Source organism: Lygodium microphyllum, chromosome 18 (genome assembly GCF_053477565.2).
Source record: "Lygodium microphyllum isolate KBCC chromosome 18, Lygodium_microphyllum_v1.1.10, whole genome shotgun sequence".
NCBI classification, from domain to species: domain Eukaryota; kingdom Viridiplantae; phylum Streptophyta; class Polypodiopsida; order Schizaeales; family Lygodiaceae; genus Lygodium; species Lygodium microphyllum.
In genome coordinates this window covers 21,209,716-21,235,481 of record NC_141152.1, presented here as the reverse complement: position 1 = coordinate 21,235,481, position 25,766 = coordinate 21,209,716, and positions in this window count along the sequence as shown.

The window sequence follows — 25,766 nt, the reverse complement described above, 5'->3', positions numbered from 1 at the left end:
ATTTTCCTTATTTTCTACTATTTTTTCCTATTTTTATCAATAAAATTTACATAAAATTAGTGTTATTTGTGAGCTATGGCTCTTAGGTTTTTCGACAGCACAATTGTAGGTTTTATTGGTATTTTATTCTATGTTTTCTCGTTTATATTGCCAAAAATCCCATTTTTCTCATGAAAAGCGTGTTTTGCGGGTTTTAGAAAATTAATTTCAGCATTTCAGTTTCCTTTGGTTTTTTATACCATGGACTGCTAAAACACACCCAAACAACATTCTTATGACTTTTCATCCAATGGGAACAACATTTGGGCAAATAAATAACACAAAGAGAAATTTTCTTCATAAAAATGAATTACCGTGTATTTTTCCGAGTTGCAGGTTTTGGAATTTGTTGCGGGTCTGCGATTCAGCCCTCAATTAATGACCAGCACATCTCCACACAGTCATCTTCAGTCCCATGTTGGTTTGGAAGCAATCTGATACCACGTCGGACAAGCATTCATCAACCGTGCTTCATTTCTTCTCCTATGTATGAACTACCCCTTGCAGGAGAGAGGAGGAGGAGAGAGAAAGACTATTTCTACATCTCTCCATTCAGTTAGCCATATCTCGCGTGAAGGGCGGCGATAGGATCAGGGAAGAATGAGAACGGGCATTGTCTAATCTATGGGTTGCTTGCAGCCCCAAAATCGATTTTGGGAGGGGGAGGGGATAGCGATTTTTTCGGCACCGTTTTCAGCCATGGCGTGCTGCTGCCTGCGTGGGAAAAATTGGAGGGGGGGTGCCCTTTTGGTCTTAATTTTTTGTCCATCTTTTCAAATCTTGGCCAATGTTTGGCCTCTTCCGCGTTCGGGCTCTGATTCGACCTCTGAAAAATCCTGCGCGTTTGTCTCGTCATCCCGCACTGACTAACAGCTCCTGGCATCCCACACGGTAGTCAAAAAAATTATAAAAAATCCACAAGTGTTGCTGGAGCGCCTTTTAAAAGCCATCTTTCACTTGGTGCTTAAAATCGTCCTAGCTACAGTCGCCGCCTTCGATGTTGAAGATTTTTCCCCTAAATTCTAGATTTTTTAGCAAATTTTAGGCACATTCCGGGCTCAAAACTCTGCTCTCAGTACCTTCATCAAAGCTCCTTAAAAAGTCAGCGCACATGCTGTAATCTACAGCCTGTCCAAAAGTTTTTCACATATTTTTGGAGGTTGCATTTATCCATCAACTCCTTCACTGCCGGTTCTTCCAGGATGGCATCGTCTAAATTCAGGGTATGTTTGAGCATGAACTGGCTAAATCCACGTATCTCAACATTGATCCCATACTTTGTCAGTTCCTCTTCAGTGAATGGAAGTTTTCCCCCCTTTTCTTGTCCTACCATGGTAGGTGCCTGTCATTACACCATGCCAATATTAGCGTTATGAATTGACTCATCACTAACAAAAACCCAAGAAAGAATGCGTGTGACAATTTTCCGTGCTGCTTCAGAGGTATGAAACTTGGAAATAATTCAAAAGCAACATCTATTTCCTCCTTGCATTCTTTCCTATTTAAATTCAGTTGATCATTTTCATCCATCACTACACCTTGCTACATCACTTGGCGCTCACTTTTCTTTCCCCCCCCCCCCCCCCCTTAAGTTTTAAAGGAATCCTTCCTAGGATTAGCAAGGGAAGAAGGAGGACTCATATGGACTTTGTGGGGCGAGTTACTTGGCTAACAGCCAAGTATAGAGGTTAGGGTTATATTCAAGCTGGGCATGACGATCAAGTTCACATGGTCGTATGGAAGCTTGGGTGATATAGGTCAAGACATCATGAAAGATGTCCTCGGAGTTGAGGCGGCTAGCAATGTGCAGTTCCTCTTCCATAAGGAATTGGTCAATGTAAGGGTGGGCTAACACATGATCATCTAAGTGTATGTTGCGTGTAATGGCCAAAACCCTAAACAAAAGAGGTGCCACATAAGTAGGGTCATGTTCAATTGTTTTGATTGCCCTTCTTTGCTTGGCATTGGTCATGATGCGGCAGCCTTTTTTCTCCCATTGGAGTTGCAAGGCACACCACAGTTATAAGAACGAAGAATCAGAGCTAGCAAGCTGCGTGAGCTCCTCCAGTTCTTGTTCAGGTGCAGAGCGAGCAGGCTTGCGGTACGAGGTAATTAGTCTTTTGAGAATGGCTTGCTCCTTTGAGATTTCTCCATTAGCGATTGATTCGGTGGCAATTTTGGGGAATTTGACGGTCATAAATTTGTAGTCTTCCCAAGTGCATGACAATGCACAAACATCAGAAGCAAGGGGTTCATCGAGAAGTCCTAGGTCAAGCCTCTCATAGCTCCTAGCAAATGTGGTGAATGTGTTATCTAACTTCTTGATGCATGTCACTACGTCATCTCCCGAGGTCTCAACAAGATCCTTGGCCATTGAAAGAAAAGATCGTCTTTCATACGAAGGCCTAAGACCTGCTGGTGGTGATGGTGCAATTGGGCTAGACAGTGGTGACTCCGTTGATGAACTCACAGATGGGACTTTGCACTCAGAAGCACTTTGAGATGTTGTAGGGGGCTCCAGTGGCATAGGAGGTGTGTTGCATTCTTTTGAGCTGGCATGGGGGTGCTCAACTCCTCTAACTTGGATAATTCTGGGGCATCTAGATTTAGACGATAAATGAGTTGGGATTTATTAATCACAACCGGTGCTGGTCCAGCTTGCTTTGCAGCTTGGGCTCCGTATGTGCAAGCCTCTCTAGCTAGAGTGAGGTTGCTTAGAGTTGAGCCTCTTGAATGTCCACTCTTAGGCACCCATATCCAAGGGTTGCCCTCATAGTATCCTTGTGCTTGCAAGAGATCTTTGGGGATCCATTACGGCATGCTCGTGCACCTACGTCGATAGCATCTGAGCTGCCTCTTAGGCTGTGATTGATAGTTTTTGCACTTAGAAGCACGTTTCTATGGTTTACAAGGAGGTGGCCCTTGTCGTTTTGGCACCCATATGGGCGTGGAATCCTTGGCCTTGTGAATGGCCTTGGTAGGCTTGGTTCTAGCAGTTTGAGCATGGGGTGAGATATCACAGCTCTTCTCCCTAGGCTTGGTTATAGGCATGGTCGTAGGGGTCTCTATCGGTGGCTTTGCAATTGTAGAAGGATCAAGATAACCCTTGCTGAAAGTAGTCACTATGTGCACATTGCCTATAGCAAGATGGATGCGATCTAGGTTATAGTCCACATTGCAGTTCATCTGCTTTTTAAAAGTGCGACCTAGTAGTGACTTATTACTGGCCCCTTTAGTGTTTGGCAACACATAAAAGAAGACTGGTATACTTTCAGACTCGATAGAGACAGCCACTTTGCATTTTCCTAAGAGTGATTAAGTGTTGCCTCGAAATGGGTTGAGTTTAGCGTTTGTGGGCTATAATTTAGGTTGACCAATGCGTGTCCAATGGTCATGCGTCAAGATATTATAGTCGGCACCTTCGTCGATCAAGGCATCAAAAGAATACGTCCATTCTGCAATGATCGTGACTCGTAGGTAGGCAAGTGCCACTGCTTCTTCATCTTGATCTATCAGTTTGGTAATAGTGGCCATGCAGACGTTGACAGGGGCTTCAAGAATAGGTGGCTCATGCAATGGGTGGGAAGGAGGATAGCACTTTTTCATGCGACTACCATTGAAAAATCCTAGACCTTCACCTTCGAGCATCTCCAATTCAACATTGCCTGTTCTACTAATTGTATGTACCCGAAAAGGTCCTAGTCCTTGAAATTTCATTTTTTGTTCATGACCCTTCACATAGTATAGTAGAACGAGGTCCCCCTGATCAAAGTTGCGTTGTTTGACATGCTTATCAAACCACATCCTTCTTCGTGCCTTCTCCACTAAGTGGTTGGTCCAAGCCTCTCTTCCCTCCCAATGCTCCTGGATTGCTATCCTTAAGCTAGGGACAAAGAACTCTAAGGGAAGAATGGTCTCCGTTCCATAAGTCAGCCTAAAGGGCATATGTCCTACAGCCATCTTATAAGCTGTATGATAGGCCCACATGGCCGCCATTAATTTGTTATCGCAGTCACTTCGTGATGTGGATACCACTTTCGTAAGCACGTTGACTAGGATTTTATTCGTGGATTCTACTTGGCCATTTGCTTGAGGGTAGTAGGGCGAGGATCTTCTATGAATGATTAGGAAGGTCGAGAGCAGGTGGGATATCACTTCATTAATGAAGTGCGTACCTTGATCACTTATTAGTTCAATTGGAAAACCAAAACGTGAAAGGACCTGCTCCCACAAGAACTTCGCAGTGGTTCTAGTGTCGTTCTTCCTGGCGGCTCTGGCCTCTGTCCACTTCGTCAGGTAATCTGTTGCCACAATGATGTAGCATGCCTGGGAGTACTGTGCCGCAGGAATAATAGGTCCAATGAAGTCAATGCCCCATTTTTTGAAGGGCTGTCGTGCTATTACGGGGGTCAACTCCATCTTATCCTTGCGTACAGGCACCTTAGTCCTCTAGCACTCATCGCAGTGTTTTACAAATTTAGCAGCATCACGGAATAGGGTGGGCCACCATAGTTGGGATTGTAGCACCTTACGGGATGTTGTATCCCCACTAAAGTGTCCTCCAGCTATTCCACCATGTGCTTCTCTCAATACATCATGCATCTCGTGCTCACACACACATCTATGCAACAAACTGTCTTGTCCTAGCCTATAGAGTTGGCCGGTGATCAGTTGGTATGGCTGGATCTTTAAGATAAGTCTCCTTAGCCTGGCTTTCTCAATAGGTCTCTCAGGTAGACCGTTCTCTAGTACTTGAACTACATCATCGGCCCAATATGGCATCAAATCAGCCCTAAACAAGTCTCTTTCGCTAGACAGGCCAAAGAGATGAGCATCCGGTAGGTCGTCAGGTATGCCTTGTCCAACAGCTTCTCATGTGGGTATGCGGGACATGTGATCAGCCATGTAGTGCTACTTTTCCTTACGTACAACCACAAAGAAATCGAATTCCAACAAGAGAAGTAACCATTTAGCTATGCGACCTATAGCGCACGGCTTGTTCATGAGATAAAGCAAGGCTTGATGGTCAACGAAAAAGACGAAGGGGGTGGCCAACAAATAATGCCTAAATTTCTTTACAGCAAACACCATGGCTAATCCTTCCCTTTCTGTAGTGGAATAGTTCATCTCCATTTTAGTGAGCTGCCTACTTGCAAATCTCACGGGGTAATCTAGGTTATGCTCACCAGACTGGCATAGAACAGCTCCAATAGCAAACTTAGAGGCATCTATGTGTACATGAAACGTTATGCTCCAGCTTGGGGCTTGTAAGATTGGTGCAATGGTGAGAGCCTTCCTCAACTCTTCATATGCACGCTGGCATTCCTCAGTCCCCTCGAATGCGATCAACAGCTTGTACAATGGTCTAGCAATCAATGCGTAATTCAATACAAAGCGTCGATAGTATTCCATATGGCCTAAGAAACAGTGAATGCCCTTGTAGTTAATGGGTGGTGGTAGGTCGATAATGACCCTGACTTTTGAGAAGTCAGTGGCAATGCCGTTCCTTGACACTACGTGCCCTAGGATACATCTGTGCTTCACCCAAAACTGGCACTTTCAAGGGTTCAATGAGAGGTATAACGACACCGTTCAAAGACAGCTCTCAACTTTTCTAAGTGTTCAGCCCACCTAGAGTGTATGCATAAGTCGTCTACGAACACCTCTAGCTCATGTCTAAGCATATCCTTGAAGATGATGCACATTAATTATTGAAAGGTCGCAGGCGCATTCATTAGCCTAAAGGGCATAAGAATGTAGGCGAATACACCCCACTCCATGGCAAAGGCAGTCTTGTGCCTATCATTAGGGTGCACTTGCACTTGATTATAGCCAGAGAAGCCATCCAGGAAGTTGTAGGCTTCTTTGCCTACTACCCTCTCCAGCATGTGCTCGGTATACGGTAAAGGGTAGTTGTCCCTCTTCGTAGCGGCATTAACTTTCTTGTAATTCATGCACACTCGAATTTTACCATTTTTTTTCATAACGATCACTATAGGTGATACCCAATCCATGTGCTCAATCTCATATATAAATCCCGCCTTCAAGAGCTTATCAATTTCCTCCTTCACTGCATAGGCGTGTTTGGGATTCATAGGGTAAGGTCATTGCTTTGTTGGCACCGCATCTGGAACCATTGGAATATTATGGGTCACAACCCTAGGATTGACTCCTTTAAGTTCCTCAAAGGACCAAGAAAGCAACAAGTTTAGCCTCCTCATCCTTGGTCAAGTCGTCAGCAATGAACACAAGTCGAGGCTTCTCGCCTTCCCCTGCCAAGTTGACTTCCTTGATTTTGGCGGGTCCCTCAATTGGCTCACTGGTTTGCCCTTGTCTCTTTGCTCCTAGCAAAATCACCACTCTATCACCCTTCTTAAACTTTGTGAAGCGTTTGGGGAGATCCTGCAGCTTCTTTTGCCTCTTTGCTTCTAAGTCCTTATTTCACATCCTGGCCTCCTCCTTTAGCCGTCTGTGCCTTAGGTGGACTAGCAAGTCCCCATTGGTGCGTCTGACCTTAGAGGGTTGGGGTATTTTGGGATCACTCTCCGTATTGACTTCTGACTCCGAGTTAAACTCACATCCCTTGCTTGAGGAAGGAGTTTCGCCAGTGGATCGTAATTCAATAGGTGTATCCGTCTTAAGCACTGGAACTACCAATGGTTGCGCCACTCCTGCCTGCTCATAATCCATGGCTCCTATGTGCTCCAACCACGATCTATTGCACTCCATCCGCATGACTCCTCTTTCATTCCAACCTGCCCTTTCCCTTCTAGGCCTAGAGTCTGCCTTGATTTGTTCGATCGTTCTCCCTTTAGTGTCATATTCTATCGTGTCTAACTCTTCTTCACTCTTGTCTCCAATAGAGAAGCAGTCCTTGTACTCCTCATCATCAGAGTCTTGCCCCTCTGACTACTCGTCATCCCCTAGGCTTTTGTCTCTCCTTTTCGTCAATGACTAAAGCCCAATTGTATAATAGGTTCAAATCATGAATTTTGGTCCATTTGCACTTAGGCTTAGCCAAAAGATCACTTAGGGATTTTAGATTGGCAACCATGTTGCCCTTTAGTTTATCGGTCAAGTACTCTATGATTTCCTGAAGCTTGAGCTTGTTGGTGGGGATATGGAACGAGACCGGTTTCCGTGGGTTACGTGAGCTTCTTGCCATCATGTAGAGTGGCACGATGGGCTCCCTTGATGGCATGCTTGGGGATTTAGCAGCTTGCCTATATAGCTCTTCCTCATCTGAGAACGGTAGGTCAATGGTTGCCAAGACATGCATCCAATCCCGCTTGTCCTCAGGGCAAGGGATGTACTTGGTCAATGACCCATAGAGTTTGCTTGCTTGTGCATCACCTTTCAGCATGGTTGAGATAGCATCAAGGTTGGCTGGGGTAGTCTTCCAAGTATCCATCTCAACCCTTACTGCTTTTTTTCTATTCCCCAGGAAGATGAGATTGTTATCCCAATCTTCAATAACTCGAGCATTCCTCATCTAGGATCGGGCTATCAGTATGTCGTAGTCCACTCCCTTCATGACAATGAAGTTCACAGAAAACTGCACCTCTGCAACCTTCATTGGCCAGTTCTTTAGGACCCCGAATGGTCTGACCTTCATTCCGTTGGCCAATGTGACATTGAACCTAGCTGTTTCCACGGGTGTGTTTCCCCAGGCCTATAGAACTGCGTGGTTCAAGACACTAACACTGGCGCCTGTGTCTACGATTCCTTTTCGTGTTACATCCCCCAAGGCTAAGATAGGTAAGACTGCATGCATCTCAATGCCTTCCCAGAAAGCATAGGCTTAAGGTTACTCGCATGGTTACTAAAGTGGTGAGGAGGTTGCTAGGTGGTTGCCTTCCTCCTTGGTCAGCACTCTTTGGCCATATGTCTTGGTTAGCTTGCTGACATGCTTCTTCCTGGTCTTGCCTCTGTGGCATCTCATGTGGTATAGGTGTGTTCCCCGATTGAGGTCGCGATGGTGAAAAGGGTGTACTCACACTAGAGAGATATTCAATTTGGTCTTCCAGTATGGGCTCTACATCCTTAAGGTGTTCCTGGGCGTCCTTGACCCACTCCTTGACTTTGGCTATAGCCTCGAGTTGGCGTTTGGGGTGGGGGTATTCCCGTACCTTGGCACTCCCTAGTTCTATTGTCTTAGGAGTTGAGGTCTCTGCATCTGCATCAGTGACCCTCTTTCCTGTCACTAGCTTTGTAGCTTCCTCAATCTTAAGGGTAATCTTTGTATTTGTTCTCTTTCTCCTTCTCCTTCGGATTTTCTTTCCCAACGAGACTGCATCCAGGTTACTTGGCCAAGGCAATGAGATGCCTGCCTCTTTTGTCTGTGCTCGCGTCATGACATGTAGTGGGATGGGTGTATTCTCACTGTCAAAGGTCTCCACACCGAACAACCCCAAGGGTACTGAGGGCATGTTGGCAGAACTAGTTGATGGCTTCCGTCTAGGACACTCAGGAAATAGGTGTGTGATTCCACACTCGGTGCATCGAAGGTCAGCTTTGTCCTTGTTTTCCTGTTTTTTTTTCGCGCAGCGTGATGAAATATGGCATGGATCACCACAAGTCCAGCATGAGATTGGATCTTGGCTTGGTCCTCCAAAGCCTCTGCCTCTTCCTCTACCTAGCGCCATCATCGATACTAGTCGGTAGTCCATCAGGACTAGATTGCCTTCCTCATCATAGGATATGTATGGGTTCACGTAGGTCTCCTCTTCACTAGGTTCTTCCACATAGTGAACAGGAGCGTCACTCGGTGGATAGGTTACATAGGGCCCTGGTGGTCTGGGTATGCCTATTGGGTTCATATCTAGTCTAGGAATGGCCGGTCTTGCATCATTTGGTGCTGGAAGCACCAACTAGGCTCCCCTGCCAAAGAGGTTAGGTGGCCTCTTGCCTAAGTACGGAGGGTTGTATTGCTGCGCATATGGGAATCTCCTTGGCAGCCTGCAATGTAATGCGTCATGACCGAACCTACTGCAGTTCGAGCACGGCCTAGATCTAGGATCTTGGCACTCGGCTGGGAGGTGGTTACTACCATAGTGTATACACTGCACATGCAATCGCATAGGTTTCCTCATTTGGTCTTGCAATCGTGCAAGCTCCATTCTCACCTCAGCCAGCTCCTAGCCTTGGTCAACACCCTTTCCCTTATCCTGTATGCTAGAGTTCTATCTCTCTCCTCAAACTATTGACCGCTCTAGAGCTCTCTGACTTGTATTGTCCCGACTAGTGTTTCTCATGCTTTGCTCCCTAAGCTGATCGTCCACCCTTATTGCCTCTTCAAAGACTCTAGCTAACACGTCTCGTTGTAGAGTGGAGTTACTAGCCAAAGCCTTGTAGAGCTCCTCGCTTTGAATTCCATTTATAAATATGGTAGACACAGCCTTCTCGTTAGGTTGCTCATTTGCAGGGATCCTCTTGAAGAGGCTACTCACATGAGTGACATAGTCCCTTACGTCTTCCTTTTCCCTCTAATTGGCATTCATCAACCGGACGATGAGATTGTCAGAGTACCCTGCTTCATAGAATCTCTTGATAATGAGGTCCTTAAGACGGGAAAAGTTCGTGCGCTCAGCTACATCTAGACTAGTATACCAAATTCTCCCCTTATTACCCAAGCACAGACCGAAAGCTTGAGAGCATTGTGCAAGGTCCGTGAGAATGTTTGCTTCGCAAACTTGTTCAAATTGCTCCACAAAGCTATATGGGTCATTGCTAGGTTTATACTTGTCTAGCTGCTTTGCTACAATAGGGATTCTATTGCATGAACCCTAATCCCGAGAGTAATGTAGTGGCTAAGGCTATTGTGCTCTGCTCAGCGGACGTATTGTCCATGAGCCGCTTGGCTACGAGTTCACTCAACAATAAGTCAGCCTCTGCTACTCGTTCTCTCTCTACATTTGGTCCTGCTTTGGCTGCACCAGCCAAGGCTAGCAAGGCCTCATACATGTCTACATCTTGTTGGAGTTTCCTAGCCTTCAGCTCGTGGTTATAGGCAATTATGCTCTCTAACGTCTTTCTAATCGCCTTTCTTTCCTCTTTTAGGCTTGCTACCACTTCCTCTGTTGGTCTACCCTGAACTACTGTCCTAGTCAACAAGTCGTACTCATTGACTAACTCCTACACTAAGACTGGGAATTCTCCCAAGTGTCCTCTCCTTGTCTACCTCGTGATCCTAACATTGCTCCCACTTCTAGCTCCACAAGGTCGTCGATCAATTTGAGTAGCTCCAGCAGCATCCGATCGTGTATGTTGTCATCTTCTGGATCTTTGTATCCTCTTAAGGTCCTACTGATTGGGCTCTCAGGCACCCAACTATGTTTTGGGATCTTCTCCTAATGGTGGGTTCCTTGATGTTATTATATCTCCTGATGAGTTTCTTGTTATTGAAAGTAGTTGTCAATCTTATTCACAAGTTGTGCTTCGTGCTTTCTAGTGCTCAGTGCAAAAACAGGCTTTTTCTTTTCTTGTAGTGCACCTTTGGTGATAAAATCAAAAGTGAGGTGCGGATGTAGGAAATGCTCAATGTAGCTCCACTCTTCCGCTCATGTTTGTAGCCTGATATGGCTTTAAGCGTAGGTTCTGGCTGATCTAAGGTCTTCATAAAAGTCCATGCTATGTTATCTATTCTACTTCAGGGTTGGTTGGTTGGTTGGTTACCGAAAGTCAAGTCAAGTTCTAAATTTGGTTTGCTCAGTGTCTAGCTATTTAGGGTGAATCCTCGATTATCCTGTTTGGTTTCTGGCTTCTAAGGGCTAAATTGGGTTTCCAGGGGGGAAACAGATGTGAACAGGGTGGCTAGGATTGTCAGGCAGGTTCAAAAACCCTCTATTTTAAGTTTTGGTAAAGTGGTCCGATTTTGGGACTCTGACAGGGTGGTCCGATTGTGGGACTCGGACAGGGTGGTCCGATTCTGGGAATCGGACGGACTATCCGATTGTGAAAATCAGATAAGGTGGTTTGATTGTGAAAATTGGACAGGGTGGTCTGATTCTCACATTAGGAAAAGTGGTTCAATCCTTGCAGTTGGTCCGATTGTGAAAATTAGACAGGGTGGTCCGATTCTCACACTAGGAAAAGTGGTCCGATCCTTGCAGTTGGGTCTGATTTTGGGACTAGGACACGTGGTCCGATTTTGGCACTGGGTCCGATTCTCGGAGTGGGACGGGGTAGTCCGATTCTCACAGTCGGACGGTCCGACACCAAAAATTGGGTGGTTCGATTCTGGGAATCGAACGGGCTGGTCCGACTGTGTAGACAACAGTCTGCAGGTTGCGCGCGATGACTCAAGCTCAGTGCCTACTCCATGGAATCATCCAGTGCCTTCCAAATAGGTGCAAAACACTACAAGGAAATGCCAGACATACCTGGAATCACTGTGGTGCTTGAATCGAACGGCACTCCAAGGATCTCTGTGCAGCTCTCTCTCTCTCTCTCTCTCTCTCCTTGGCTCTCAAGCTCACTCTCTCTCACAAAGCAGAATGTCAAATGTGGTCTCTCCTGGTTCCCTGGGCCTCTTATTACCCCATCCAAGCCTGTTGTAACCTCAGAAGCTAATCCCTCGCACTCTTCCAACCAGAAATTTGAATTTGTGCCCATATTTTCCTGTTTCTAGCAGCAACAGAACCCTTTTTGTTTTCTTTCTTTTTCCTATCCTAATCTTAACCTAATGCAACAAAAATAAAAAACAGAGATGGAGATGGATGGTCCTACTCTAATATTCAACAACAAATCAAAATACTTACTTGCTCTAAGGATTAAAACCTCCTATATCTCCTAATATCTCAAGCACCGGTTCGGGCTGCAAACCCTACTTCTATGCTCGATTTGATGCGTCGGCGCCTGCTCGAGGCTTGATTCCATCGGGTCCCGGCAACGAAACCAAAATGAAGGGGAGCTACAGAGCTCTATCCCGAGACCTACGGACTACTTATTGATCAAGCGTTTCAAGCCGAGCGGCCATGGCTACCTCTCACATAGTCGACGCACAATGCCTACCTTACGGGTGTAGTGAGCTTACCTTAATGCTCGATCGAGTTCCCTCTTATCTCTTGCACTTCGGTAGCTCCACGATCCTTGCGGCAAGCTCAAGCAACCTCAAGCCCTCTCCATCAAACTCCATCCTCCATAGCCGCGGGAGAAAAGAGAAGAGAAGAGAAGAAGAGAAGATGAAGAGAGAATATGGGCAGCTTCTTCTCCACGATCCCTCACTCTCACACACTCACTCCCTCACACTCCCTCAATCCCTCACTCAAGCACAAGCAAGAAGGCAAGAAACAAGAGAAGAAGAAGAAGAAGCTTTGGCCACACAAGAACGAGCTTCTCATTCACTTTTCAACTTTATATACAAAACCCTAAATCCCTTTTGGGCGGTCATCTCCTTATCCCCCTTTTTACATGGCCGGCCATGGCCTAGGCCCTTTTCCCCATTGTCCTTCTATCTTCCTAGCTTCCTTTCCACCGCCCGTCTATATTTACAAATTGCACGGGGGAGAGCCTGGCACTCCTTAAATTAAATCACGATGCGCTTGCACTCTTTTACAAAAGTATTGACTTGAGCTTTTCCTTATGCGCCTTTTCCCTTATTTGGGACTTTTCTGCGCTTCTTGTGTTTCTAGATTTTTCTTGGCGCGCCTTTGTCTTCCGTTTCACTTTGCCTTGGCCATTGTCTTTTGCTTTAGCTTTTCCAGATTTTCCACCTTGTTCATCTAACGGTTAACACATATTGAACTTTTGGATATTTGAGATTGGGATCTCCTCGTGGATGATGTATGGTTGATATACCTTGGTCCGTGTAGATGTACTCCGGTTGATTTGGCTTTGTATTCATTGAGTAGACACCGACTTGTGTCAAGTCTTGGCAGTGGTATGTACATTTTTCCCTATTGATTAGGAGGTATACTGACTTTACTGACAGACTTTGTTTGACATGCTTGGGTGTTCGCTCATGTCAGTTTGTCTGTTACATGATTTTTTATGCCTGGTTGATGCTGGTTTTGCATTGACAATCAGTGATTGACTTTGAGTATTGGGTTTTGCCTATTGTCATCTCTCATTGTACACTACTGTCATAAATTACAGCGAGCATATATCTCCCGACTTCCATGTATTTTTCATGCTAAATCATCATGGTTTGATGTACTTTTGATGGTGTGCATCATCATTAAGTACTCGTTTCTTGCCTTTTTGCCTTGATTTTGGTGGTTTTTTAGTCATTTTTTGTAGTTTACAACAAGTAGTTTTGAACTGTCTATACTATTTCAGCTTACAGTATGGCATGTTCTTCCATTGATAGTGCTATCTTCAACATCACTAAGCTTAATGGTATGAATTATGCCTATTGGAAGAGCCAAGTTTGGCAAGTATTGGTGAAGAAATCACAGATAAAGCCACTAAGGTTGAGTGGAGAGAAACCAGAAACTATGACTAATGATGAATGGATGGAGCTTGATGAGTTATGCAAGTCCACCCTCATCTTGTCTCTCATTGAACATATGCATTACAATATGGTTGAGGAATAGAGTACTTGGCAACTTTGGGATAAGATTAAGAGCATCTATGACAAGAAAAGTCTTGCAAGTCAAATGTATTGGTTGAAACAGCTTATGGATCTCTGCATGAAAGAGAATGTGACCATGTCAGCTCATCTGAGCTAGTTTCATGCTATTTTTAAGAACTTGGTTTCACAGGGCATTGATTTCAAAGAGGATTTTACTCCATTGTCCTTGCTCTTGTCCTTGCTTGGAACTCTTAATGAGTCTTGGGATGTATTCCACACTGCCTTATATGCTTTTGCCACTACCATGAAGCTATCTGATGTTGAGAGCTCTCTTCTACAGGAAGAGATAAACCGTAAGAATTTGGATGCCTCTCGTGTGTCTCATGATTTGACAGTTAGAGGCTGACATGATGGAAATGCAAAGAATGACTGTGGTAATGGCCATGAATGGGATTTGTAGAAATCTCCATCCAAGTTGTGTGGCAAGTCACACAGTAAGTCTCGAGGGAGAAATGCAAATCTGACTTGTCATCTTTGTGGGAAGAAAGGCCACATAAGGCCACAGTGTCATGAATTGTGCAATGAAAGACACAAAGACAAGGGGAAATAGAAAGTATATAAAAAATCACCTGATTGTAGCATAGTACCTACTAAGTCAAGAACTCATGTGTTAAAATTTAAGAGATCAATGTTATGAAGCTCGAGGATAGTGATGGGGGTTATATCCTTGCAGAGCTTCATCTAGTTCTTTGCAAATGACAAAGATACACTCTATGTATGCATAGCGTTGGCTCTTGGACTCAACTGTATCCTTTCATGTGACACCTTTTCAAGAGTGGTTCCATTCATATCGTTCTATTTCATGTTCTATGCACTTGGGTGATGACAAGTTTCTTGCTATTTTCAGCATTGGTGATGTTAGGCTACAATTTTCTTCTAGCAGCAGTTCTATTATGCATGATGTACGTCATGTACCTACATTGACACATAGTCTCATGTTGGCTAGACAACTTGACGACATAGGATATCACGTATCTTTTAGAGACTCTGCATGGAAGTTTACTCATGTTAGGCTTGTGCTTGTGAGAGGTGCCAAGGATGGTAGCCTCTACCCCTTAGTTATTTCTAGATCTACAGTTGATCATACTTTGTCTATGGGGTCTTTACCTCATGTATCTCTTTGGCATGCCCATTTGGGGCACATGTCTATTAAGGGAATGAAAATGCTTTCTGGTTTGTAGTATTTATCACCCCTTGACTATTATTCTCATTTTGATTCTTGTGATTATTGTCTTTATGACAAGTAGACTAGGTCTATGCATAAGAAGTGTGGTATTGATGGGACCTAAAATGGACCGGCACTGGCTATGGCACTAGCCACCTTATGCATATGACAGACAACCCCACCACATGGCCTCGCGGGCCAGGAGCATCTAAAACTCACTTTGCACTAAATGCTTATGATGATTTTGCAGTTGTATCCAATATGTAGTCCAACGTTCACCTTCCCTTCTCCTCAAAGAGAGATCCCATAACATATAGGCATAATGCCCTCATAATACACACATAGGGAAGCACCTCTCAGCTAATTGCTGCAGCTCCACTGCAACTCTCCTACACCTTAGGGATTGGCCCAAGATGCGTCGCTAACACATATAACATTCCTACAAACTCCACTCTTATATAATTCAGCATTCCAGGAGATTTTGATTTGCCTCACAAAACTTTCCCCAACAGAAGCACCCGTCTAAACCTACAGCTTAGGTTTTCTGTCCTCTCAGCGTTGGTCAAAGTTTATCAATCAAGTGCAATGCATTCCAGGAGATACCACATGGCATGCTTGATGCAAGGTGTATGACAATTTTACACAACCATTTTATGATTAAAAACTAGTCATATGAGGTGCGGAAGACAGCCCTTTCATGAATTTTAACTAAGCATTACATGCTTTGCTGCTTTAGGGACTAGCACCGAAGCTTCCGTGCTACTAGTCGCCTATATTTAATTATGGAAGGATCCCTAAATGCTATGCACAAAGAGAAAAAATAAGAATTTATATCTTTCAGCAATTAGATCATTGCATAAACTTCATTCCTCCCTCACCGTTTAGGTGTTGCTGCGGTGCATAGGTGTAAATGGTTGTTTTGTATCATTTTTATATGTAAAAAGCAATAAACACAGACTATAACACAAAGGACAAGGCCAAACTGAGTCTAACCCTCATACTTTAACCTTGCCAAACATTCACACACATAAATCTTATTTTTCCATATTTTTTTAGCACGAAAATCTCAATTTTCATCCTTCTTTACTATTTTTTTCTATTTATTATTCATGGAAAATAGGTATTTTCTGATTTATTTGCATTGTCTTATAATTTTGACCGAAACTTAACATTTTCTCTGAGTTTATCCCATTTCCACCCCGTTTCTCCAACTCAAAATTGAAAAAAACCACTAATTTCCATTAAAAATGACATTTTACGGGTTTTAAAGAATTAATAACGGCTCTAAATCATTATGGGTTCTGTATTTCTATAGTTATAGCTCTCAATCATGATGCAAAAAAGGTTCAAACAAAAATTCATCGCATATGAACAACATTTGGACCATGAAACAACAAAAACAAGCAAATTTCTTCATAAAATTGGAGCATACCGTGTGTCTTACGTGTTGTGGGTTTTTTAATAATTATTCTGGCCAGCCCACAGACCAACCAACAATCATTCTTCAGTGCTGAACCTCTTTTCTTAGCCTCCTCTTCATCTTGAAGCAATCCAATCACAGCCGGATAAGCATTCTTCAGCCCCTCTTCTTCTTGATTTCTTGCACATGAATAGCCTCTATGTAGGAGAGAGAGGGAGAAGAGAGAAAGACTGGTTTTTGATCTCTTGATTGAGCACATCATTTCTTGGGCCTTCCAACAAATATAGTTTCTGATCGGGATAGAAAATTTGATAGTCAATTTTGGTGTGCGGTATTTAGGAAGTTGGATACTAAACTTAGCATGAGTACGGCGGATCACCCGCAAACTGATGGGCAAACTGAAAGGGTTAACCAAATCCTTGAAGTTATGCTTAGGGCATATGTAAGTAAAAGGCAAACTAATTGGGAAGAGTATCTACCGATAGCAGAGTTTGCATATAATAGTGCCAAGCACTCTTCCACTGGATATAGTCCATTTATGTTAATGTATGGGTTTCAGCCCATAGCTCCTTATGTAGTAGGACTGCATAAGGAAAAGGTTTAGGCAGCTAAGGATTTTTTGGAGGATATGAATAGTATGTTAAAATTTGCTCAAGAAAATATTAAAAAAGATCAAAATCGAGCTAGAGCATATGCAGATCCTCACCGAAGAGACATGTCCTTTGAAGAAGGAGAATTGGTCTATCTTAAGATGCCTGAACAAACTAAAACCATGAAAACGGGACAATATCCAAAGCTTTCACCCAGGTATTGTGGTCCTTTCACAATACTTAAAAAGGTGGGAGAACTGGCTTACAAGCTCCAACTACTTGCTCGTAGTAAAATACATCCAGTTTTTCATGTAAGTAAGTTAATGAAGAAGCTGGGTGATTTGGATAATTTAATCTTAAATGATAATATTGAGGAGCTATTAAATGACCAATCTAATCCACATGAACCAGAAAGAATATTAAATATTCGTAATAGATGAACAAGGAATACTATTTATCAAGAATGTTTGGTTAAGTGGAAATATTTTTCAAAAGAAATCTCAACATGGGAGCGAGTAAGTACCTTAAAGAAAAGGTTTCCCAATTTATAGTTAGACCTTCCAAGTATCGTTTTCGAGGACGAAACCAATTCTTAAGGGGAAGGAAATGTTATATTTATAAGGTAAATTACAGGAAACAGGCACGAGGCATGACCGTCCGGGGCCTTGGGTGCCCGAACGGGTTTTAGGAGAGCCTAGAATTAAAGAGAGTCCAAGAATAGTAGGACTCACCAAGAATAGATGGCTGGAAATCGGATCACGATGGGAGTTGCCAGCAATTAACTAGGCAAGGCTGGGAGGTGAAATGAATCTGGTGCACATTGAGTGTGGAACTGGATTCCTCTAGTATTCTTCTTCTTCTTCTTCTGAGTCGCTTGACAGGCACCTTCGCCTAGCCACCCGTGTATTACTACATTGACAGTACCCGCACACATGCACTTTGCAGGCAACAGGCGCCCGTCACCATCACTCTATTCTTTATTATTTTAGTGATAGATGAATAAAGGGCCTTGAATTTAGCAATCCCACTATCAGTGTCACCTATCATAATCAAGTACCTCAGCTTACCCAAATCCTTCATCTCAAACTTATTCTTCAAAAGGTCCTTGACTTTAGCAATCCCACCATCACTGTCACCTATAATACTCAAGTCACCCACATAGATAACTATGATGACCAAGCCTACATCTCCCTTTCTTACATATAGTGAGCGATCAACATTAGAACCATAAAATCCAATGTCAAAAAGATACTCTCCAATCTTGTGAAACCATACTCTAGGTTCTTGCTTTAGCCCATAGAGTTTCTTCTTTAACCTAGACACATATGTGGGATACTCTAAATCATCATAACTTTCTAGCTACTCCATATGCACCTCTTCTTTCAATTCACCATGCAATAACACATTTTTGACATCCATTTGCTACAAACTTCAACCTTTGGCTACTGCTAAAGCAATTATCTATGCCATATGCTTGAGCATAGCCTTTTGCAACCAACCTAGCCTTATACCTACTAATAGAACTATCTACACTGTGCTTAATTTTGTAGATTCACTCACAGTTGATAGCTTTCTTGCCCTTAGACAATTGTGCTAGAGCCCAAGTCATATTATCTTCTAATGTAGCCATCTCCTTATCCATTACTACATCTTAATGACCTTGACTAACAGCATCCTCAAAGCAAGTGGACTCAACATTTTCAACCACCTTTACTATATAAGCATAATTGTAAGCTGTATAATCTTCAAAACCAAATCTTTTAACAAGGTATCTGACCTTGGTAGAACTTGTACTACTGGATCATTTAGTGGGGCTTTTACATTAACATGTGCTTGTTGTACACTTAGTGTCTTGAATAAAGGAATATGAAGCTTACCATCCAAACTCTCTAAACCATTGGAATCTTCATCAAACCCCAAATGACTAGCAAATGCATCATTACCCCTTTTATCTTTACATGCAACACTAGTAGATATACCCAAAGATGTGGGAGTGCTCCTTAGTCTTCGGGACCAAGGGCTAACTATAGATATAGTACCAGATGATGTTTCTGATACACTAAGGCTCCCTGATTCTTGCTTTTCTTTCTATATGTAGCTATCATGATCATCATCATCATCATCCAATGCATCACCCCACTAGATGCATACCATCTGCTCATCTCATCAAAAATATTATTCAATCTAAACTCACGTGTGACAAGATTATAACAATAATACCCTTTTTGCTCTAAAGAGTATCCAATAAAATGCATTTTTAAGCCTTTGGATCAAGCTTCTTTTATAGCTCATCTAGCATATGAATATATGCAATACAAGCAAACACTTTCAAGTGTGACACATTGGGCTTCATTTCTGTAATGCATTCTTTAAGGATTATTCCATGAATTGTAATTGTGAGAGTTATGTCCATAATGGATAGTAGTATGAATAGCTTCAAACCAGAAATGTTTTGGCAAATTCTTTTCAACCATCAATGCTCGTGTAACTTCTACAATATGTCCATTTTTCCTTTCTACAATCCCATTTTTTTGTAGGATATACTTACAAAGTAAAGTATCTCTTTATCCCATGAGACCTCAAAAAATCATTAAATTCATTAGAGAGGTACTCCCCCCCTCCATATAATCTCAAACACTTAATAATCTTGTTTTTGTTTCAATAATAGCCTTGAAAGCTTCAAACTACTTAAATACGCCACTCTTTTCCTTCATGAGATATACCCGCAAATTTTTTGAACAATCATCAAGAAATGTAAAAAAATATCTGCTATCACTAAGAGATATGCTTTATGTAGGCTGCCAAATATCTATATGCACAACATCAAGTATATTCTTGCTCACATCTCTATCATGTAAATTTTTTTGTCTTGCCTTCTTAACAAACTAACATGCTTCACACATTTTTTGAAATTCTATCATTTTAAAATTAGGCAACTCTATAACTAACCCTTTGGATTATATTGATTTTAACCTTTGTACATTTGCATGGCTAATAGATGTGTACCGTATTTCAATGTCTGCAATCACTTCTTTGTCTTTAGCATACATGATAACGTTCATAGCAAGAATTTTAGCATGGCCTTGGTACCCGGATTGGTAGGAGTACTAGTGCTTTGAGGTTTTGGAAGGCTTTATCTAATACCTTGGGTGACTTCATTTTTTATTGTAGCATGAGTTTTTTGTTGGTTTTTACATTTTTTTCATGGTATCTTTGAGTTAGGACAGCGAAGGATACTCAGGTTGAATCTTTCACCATTACTATAAAGTCAAATTCTTACAACTAGATCACCCACTTAGAAATCCTAGATGAAACATCGATATATTGTAGGACATAGGAAAAGGTTTCCTCTACAATGATAATAACGAAGTGCCTTGGTGGTAAAAGATAGGAGCATAACTTCTTTACACAAAACATAAGAGCTAAAACCATATGCTAAGCAGGAGTGTAGTTCTTCTATATTGGTTTCATCACTCTATTAGCAAAGTAGACAGGTCTCATAAGTGAGGTCCTTAGATTTTTTTTGTAGTAATACTACTCCTAGAGACTCTAATCCCACACTAGGATTCTCATAGAAATATTGTGCCCAACATGTTGGTAGCATATGGACACATATACTATAATCTCTTTTATTTTTTAAAACTATTATTCACTCTCTTCATTCTAAGAAAGTATTTCTACATTAGTGAGTCATTGCAAGGGCAAGACCAATTGTGATAATAGATGAATAAATCAAGCTAGGTACTTGAAATTTTGGACATGAAAGAAGTTAGCTCCTTAATTGAGGCAGGAGCCAGTAATATCAAGAGAGCATCATGTCAACTTCAATTCCATTTTTTGATACCTTATGGCCTAGCAAGACCAACTTTCTTTTTCCAATGCGACATTTATCTACGTTTAGTTTCCCACCCATTCAAGCTAATCACTTAGCCCTTCATCCACTCTAGCCAAGTGGAGATCATGAGAATTGTAGATACAAAAGTCATCAATAAATACCCTAATTGACTTACCAAAGAAAGGGTAGAAGACAAAGTTCATGAAACATTGAAAGGTAGTAGGAGTATTAATTAGACTATATGTAAAACATCCCCAAGGAGTGATCAATATTGTCTTCCTTTGATCTTCTTTAGCAATTCAAATTTGAAAATAACTTGAGTATCCATCATAAATGAGTATCTTTCATGACCAACTACCTTGTTGAGAATCTCATCTTGAAATGGAAGAGGAAGATGATCCCTCTTTGTCCCTACATTAAGTGGTTTGTAGTCCACACAAACCCTTCACTTTCCATTTTTCTTAGGTGTTATCACAAGTGATGAAACCCATTCAGAATCCTCCACATGATAGATAAAACCTGCCTTTAAGAGCCTTTTTACTTCCACTAGGAGAGCATTTTATTAAATGGCCCCTAAAAGCCACAACTTTTATATTACTAGTCTACTATTTGGCTTCAAGTTGATGTGGTACTCCACAACCGTCACTCATGTAATATTATCATAATTAGAGATAAATAAATTAACATGCTTTCTCAACATTACCATGTAATCCTCCTCCTTTGTATTAAGGTCCTTAGCCAATATCTTTTTTAGCTCCTTTTCACTTGGTCCCACCTAGATGCTTGGCTTGCGCCTCCATCAACTAGTTCCTTTAGAACAACTCCCATCACTTCTAATGAACTATTATCTTCTTCTTCTTCAAATGCCTCTTCATTAGATGAGTATTCCTGTCACCTCCACTCATCTTCTACACTCTCTAACTCTATAATATCTTGTCTCCCTTCATAAAGATTGTATGCAATGACTTATCCTTCTCTTCTAGCCCTTCCTTCTGGTTGTAACATGAGTGTACCAAACTCCCAATCTTGCCTTGCTTTCATAGCAATGAGCAAGGTCTTCCTAGTATAATTGGATAGCCATCTCATTTAAATGGCAATGCATATATATCCACTTTCACTTGAATACTACATACTATAATCATCACACCTTTTATCACACCAACATAGTTAACAAAAATATTGTTTGCTATTTTTTCTTTGAAATATGAGGATACACTTACCTCCAGACTCAAACAATGCAACATTTGTACACCCCCATCAATATATATATTGGGATACTCTTTGTCCTTTAATATAAGCCTCTACTATTGGTAGCACACCCTCAATGCCTTGGGCTTTAATGAAGCCCACCTTATTCACTATTCTTCTACTCACCACGTATGGGACCATTGTCACCGCACTTGTCATGATAGATGCAATGGTTGTGGCCATGTGAGTCTTGGTCTTTGTGAACTCACATCCTTGATTAAACTATAGGGCTCAGCTTCCTCTCCTAATGGATAATCTTTGATCCCTATCTTGCATCAAGGATGATTTGTTCTCTTCTTACTCTCTCTTGAAGTGCCTCCCCCATCTCTACTCTCAGTCTTGTCATGATGCGGATTTTTAGATTCATAAATCTAAAATTTCTTGATTGGCATAGTATCCACTTCTACCATTTTTTCTTTCGCTTCATTGGATGAGGAGCATTCCTCTGAGCTTCACTTTATCTTTTGAAGTCTCCAACCCTATACTTTCTTACCTCCCTTCCCTATGATTGTATAGTGGCTTGTCCTTCTCTTCCAGCCCTTCCTTCTAGTCATAACACGATGATAGATGATTTTTTAATGCTCAAAAGTGCTTAAAATAGTCAAAATTCTGAATTTCAGAGGAAAAATAGACTTCTTCGAAGGCGGCGGTGGCAATCAGTACGATTTTAAGCGGCAATGCCCGAAAGTGCTTAAAAGACCCACTAGACGACCGTCGATGAATTTTCAAAATTTTTTGGCATATCAGACAAGACCTTGGGAGATGCTCGATAATGGAGGACTTCAAGACGGACACCTAAGATTTTGCAGACTCCAATTCGGACACCGGACGTGGTAGAGGGAGTGCTTGGGAGGCCAAGTCCAAATATCAAGTGTGAATAGGACTTTAGGAGAGTCCAAAAGGCATGCCTCTTGGGGGCTCCCCAAAGAATCAAAAAACATTGGGGAGGGAGGGGGGGGGGCACCATTTTTTTTGGCCGTGCAGATGAAGGCGCCATCATCCATGATTGAAGAGGGGGCTATGGGGGACTGAAAGCAAAACCCCCCCCTCGCCAATTGATCTTAGGCCTGATCTACATTCAATCTACGCTTCCAACTACCGGTCTTCGCTCCTCCATTGGTTGCCTGATTGTGGAGATCAAAATTCAGTCTTTCTCTCTCCTCCCTCTCTCTCCCCTTAAGAGGCACTTCATGTGGCAAGAATCAAGAAGAGGACCGAGAGATGGATGCTTGTCCGGGAGGCACCAGATTGTTCCAAGAGGCTGAAGGCTAAAGATCTATGCTGAAATTCATGGCTGGTGGATCAATACATAGTCTCAATTAAATATTCAAAAAACCCAAAACATGCAAAAGGCGGTATGCTTTATTTTATGAAAGAAATTTTACTTGTTTTTTATCGTTCATAACCTAAATGGTATGCGCATGGGCTGAAATCTTATTTGAATGTTCTTTGCATTATGTTTGAGGGCTGCAATCACTGTTATGCAGAACCCGCATTGATTTACAGCAATAATAAATTTTCAAAACCCAAAAAAACGCTAATTTTGAAGGAAATTGATAGTTTCTTTGATTTTGAGTGGGGAAAAATGAGTGGACATGGGACAAAATAAGGGAAAATGCTGAGTTTCAATTCAAATGATCAGTCATTAGAAAAAAACCTAGAAAATACCTATTTTTCTATAAAAAATAAATAGAAAAAATAGGGACAAATGAGTTTCTTGCATGGGAAAACAAATGAAAAAATAAAATCTATGTATATGAATTTCTGACGGGGCTGAAGCATGAGGTTAAGTCTCAGTTTGGTCCTTGTCATTTGTGTTAAAGTGCGTATTTATTGCTTTTACATACAAAAAATGACATAAAAGAACCTCTAGACCTATGCATCGCAGCAAAATTTAAACGATGAGGGGGAGGATGATGTTATACATTAGTTTAAGCAATGAAATAATACAAATTCAGATTGTTCTCTTTATGCATAACATTTAGGATGCATTTTATTTAGAAATAATGGATCTAGCAGCACGAGGTTTGCCTTGGTGCTAGGTTCCTACAACGAAGCATTGCGTATTAGCGGAAACATAGGCTGATTTTAAACCATAATTATTTGTGCACAATCATCCACTTTTGCATGAATCATATACACATGGTATCTATTCCTGATATGCATAGTACTTGGTTGAAACATAAATGACCCACACTGGAGAGAATAAGGCACCCAAGCTATAGGTCTAGATGGTGGGTCCAAGGGGACAATGATGATACTCAAAAGAAGCATAAAAACAAGGCACAAAAGAATCCAAGCATGCATCATATTTTTATTTTTTGTCAAGAGAATAATACTACATTGTTACAAAATCATCAAAAAGAGATAGAGTAAAGGGGAGCTATGGAGCTCTACCCCGAGACCTATGAACTGCTTATTGATCAAGTGTTTCAAGCTGAGCGGCCATGGCTACCTCTCACATAGCCGACGCGCAATGCCTACCTTACGAGTGTAGTGAGCTTACCTTGATGCTCGATTGAGTTCCCTCCTCTTGTAGCTCCACCATCCTTGTGGCAAGTTCAAGCAACCTCAAGCCCCCTTTGTCAAGCTCCATCCTCCATAGCCGCGCGAGAGAAGAGAAGAAGAGAAGATGGAGAGCTTCTTCTCCATGATCTCTCACTCTCACACACTCACTCTCTCACTCCCTCACACTTCCTCACTCCCTCACTCAAGCACAAGCAAGAAGGCAAGAAACAAGAGAGGAAGAAGAAGAAGCTTTGGCCACACACAAGAATGAGCTTCTCATTCACAATTGAACTTTATATACATGCCCTAATTTTTGGGTGGTTATCCCCACTTTTTACATGGCCGGCCATTAGCCTAACCCCTCTTTTCCTGTTTCCCACTGTTCTAACTTATCCCATTTCCACTAATGCATACGATTTGCACAGGAGTGAGCCCGGCACTCTTTTTACAAGGATTCAGGAGCACCTTCATAGTTAATGGCATGCTTTTACTCTTTTCTTTTCTCGAGGAGACACTGAGGCCTTCTGGAGAGGTCGTCATTCAAATTTTTAGGGTCTCACCTCCATCCAGGGTGCCTTTTCCTTCCTTTGTCCAGTACCTTTTAGGTTATCTCCTTCTTCCATTTTTTTCGCACTTCTGCTCCATTCTGCGGTAAACATTACCCCCCTCCTAGCAGAGTGCCAATCTCATGGCACTGGGGTGGGGAGCAGCAGGGTAGTTGGGGTTGCTACTAAGAGGAATTGGTGGGTAGATGACCACAATAAAAAAGGTGTTGCTGTGAATGAGAGATGATGAGTATGGATTCTTGATGATTGGGAGAGATTCCGACGTGCTTTGATCTTCATGAAGATGCTCAGCATTTGTCACACAGTTGCAACTTTTCTTCTACGACGACGACTGTTAAAACCGGGGCTCTGTAATCAGCTGAAGAACACGTGGTTCCAAGATCTATGCCAATGGTGGGTCCATCACTAAGTTATGATCATAGCTTGCAAGAGAAAGTTGTGCACTCCTTAAGGGATGTTTCTGTCTCACGGTGTGGTGTAAGTGCATGTGCAGTGGAACTGGGAGATGGATCTAACCTTGGGTAGGCCCTTGGTAATTTCCTACACATCTTGAGGACCCAGTTCGTATGTTGTTGGAGGTGTAGTGCAAAACTCAGGGTGACAGGTCTGGAAGTCTTGCCCTTGATGTGCCCTAAGCGTGAAGTGGGGGGAAAGGCTAGGGGTGAACCCTTGGTGTAGTGAGAAAAGTGAGCCCTCGTGCCCTTCTTTTTGTTTTTGGCTTTTTTTTGGGAATTGCATACAAAGAACGCGTTCTTTTAATGCCTATCACCTTCAGTCGAAGCACGGGGTGGTCGTAGCCATTGGGATAGAAATGCACGGCTT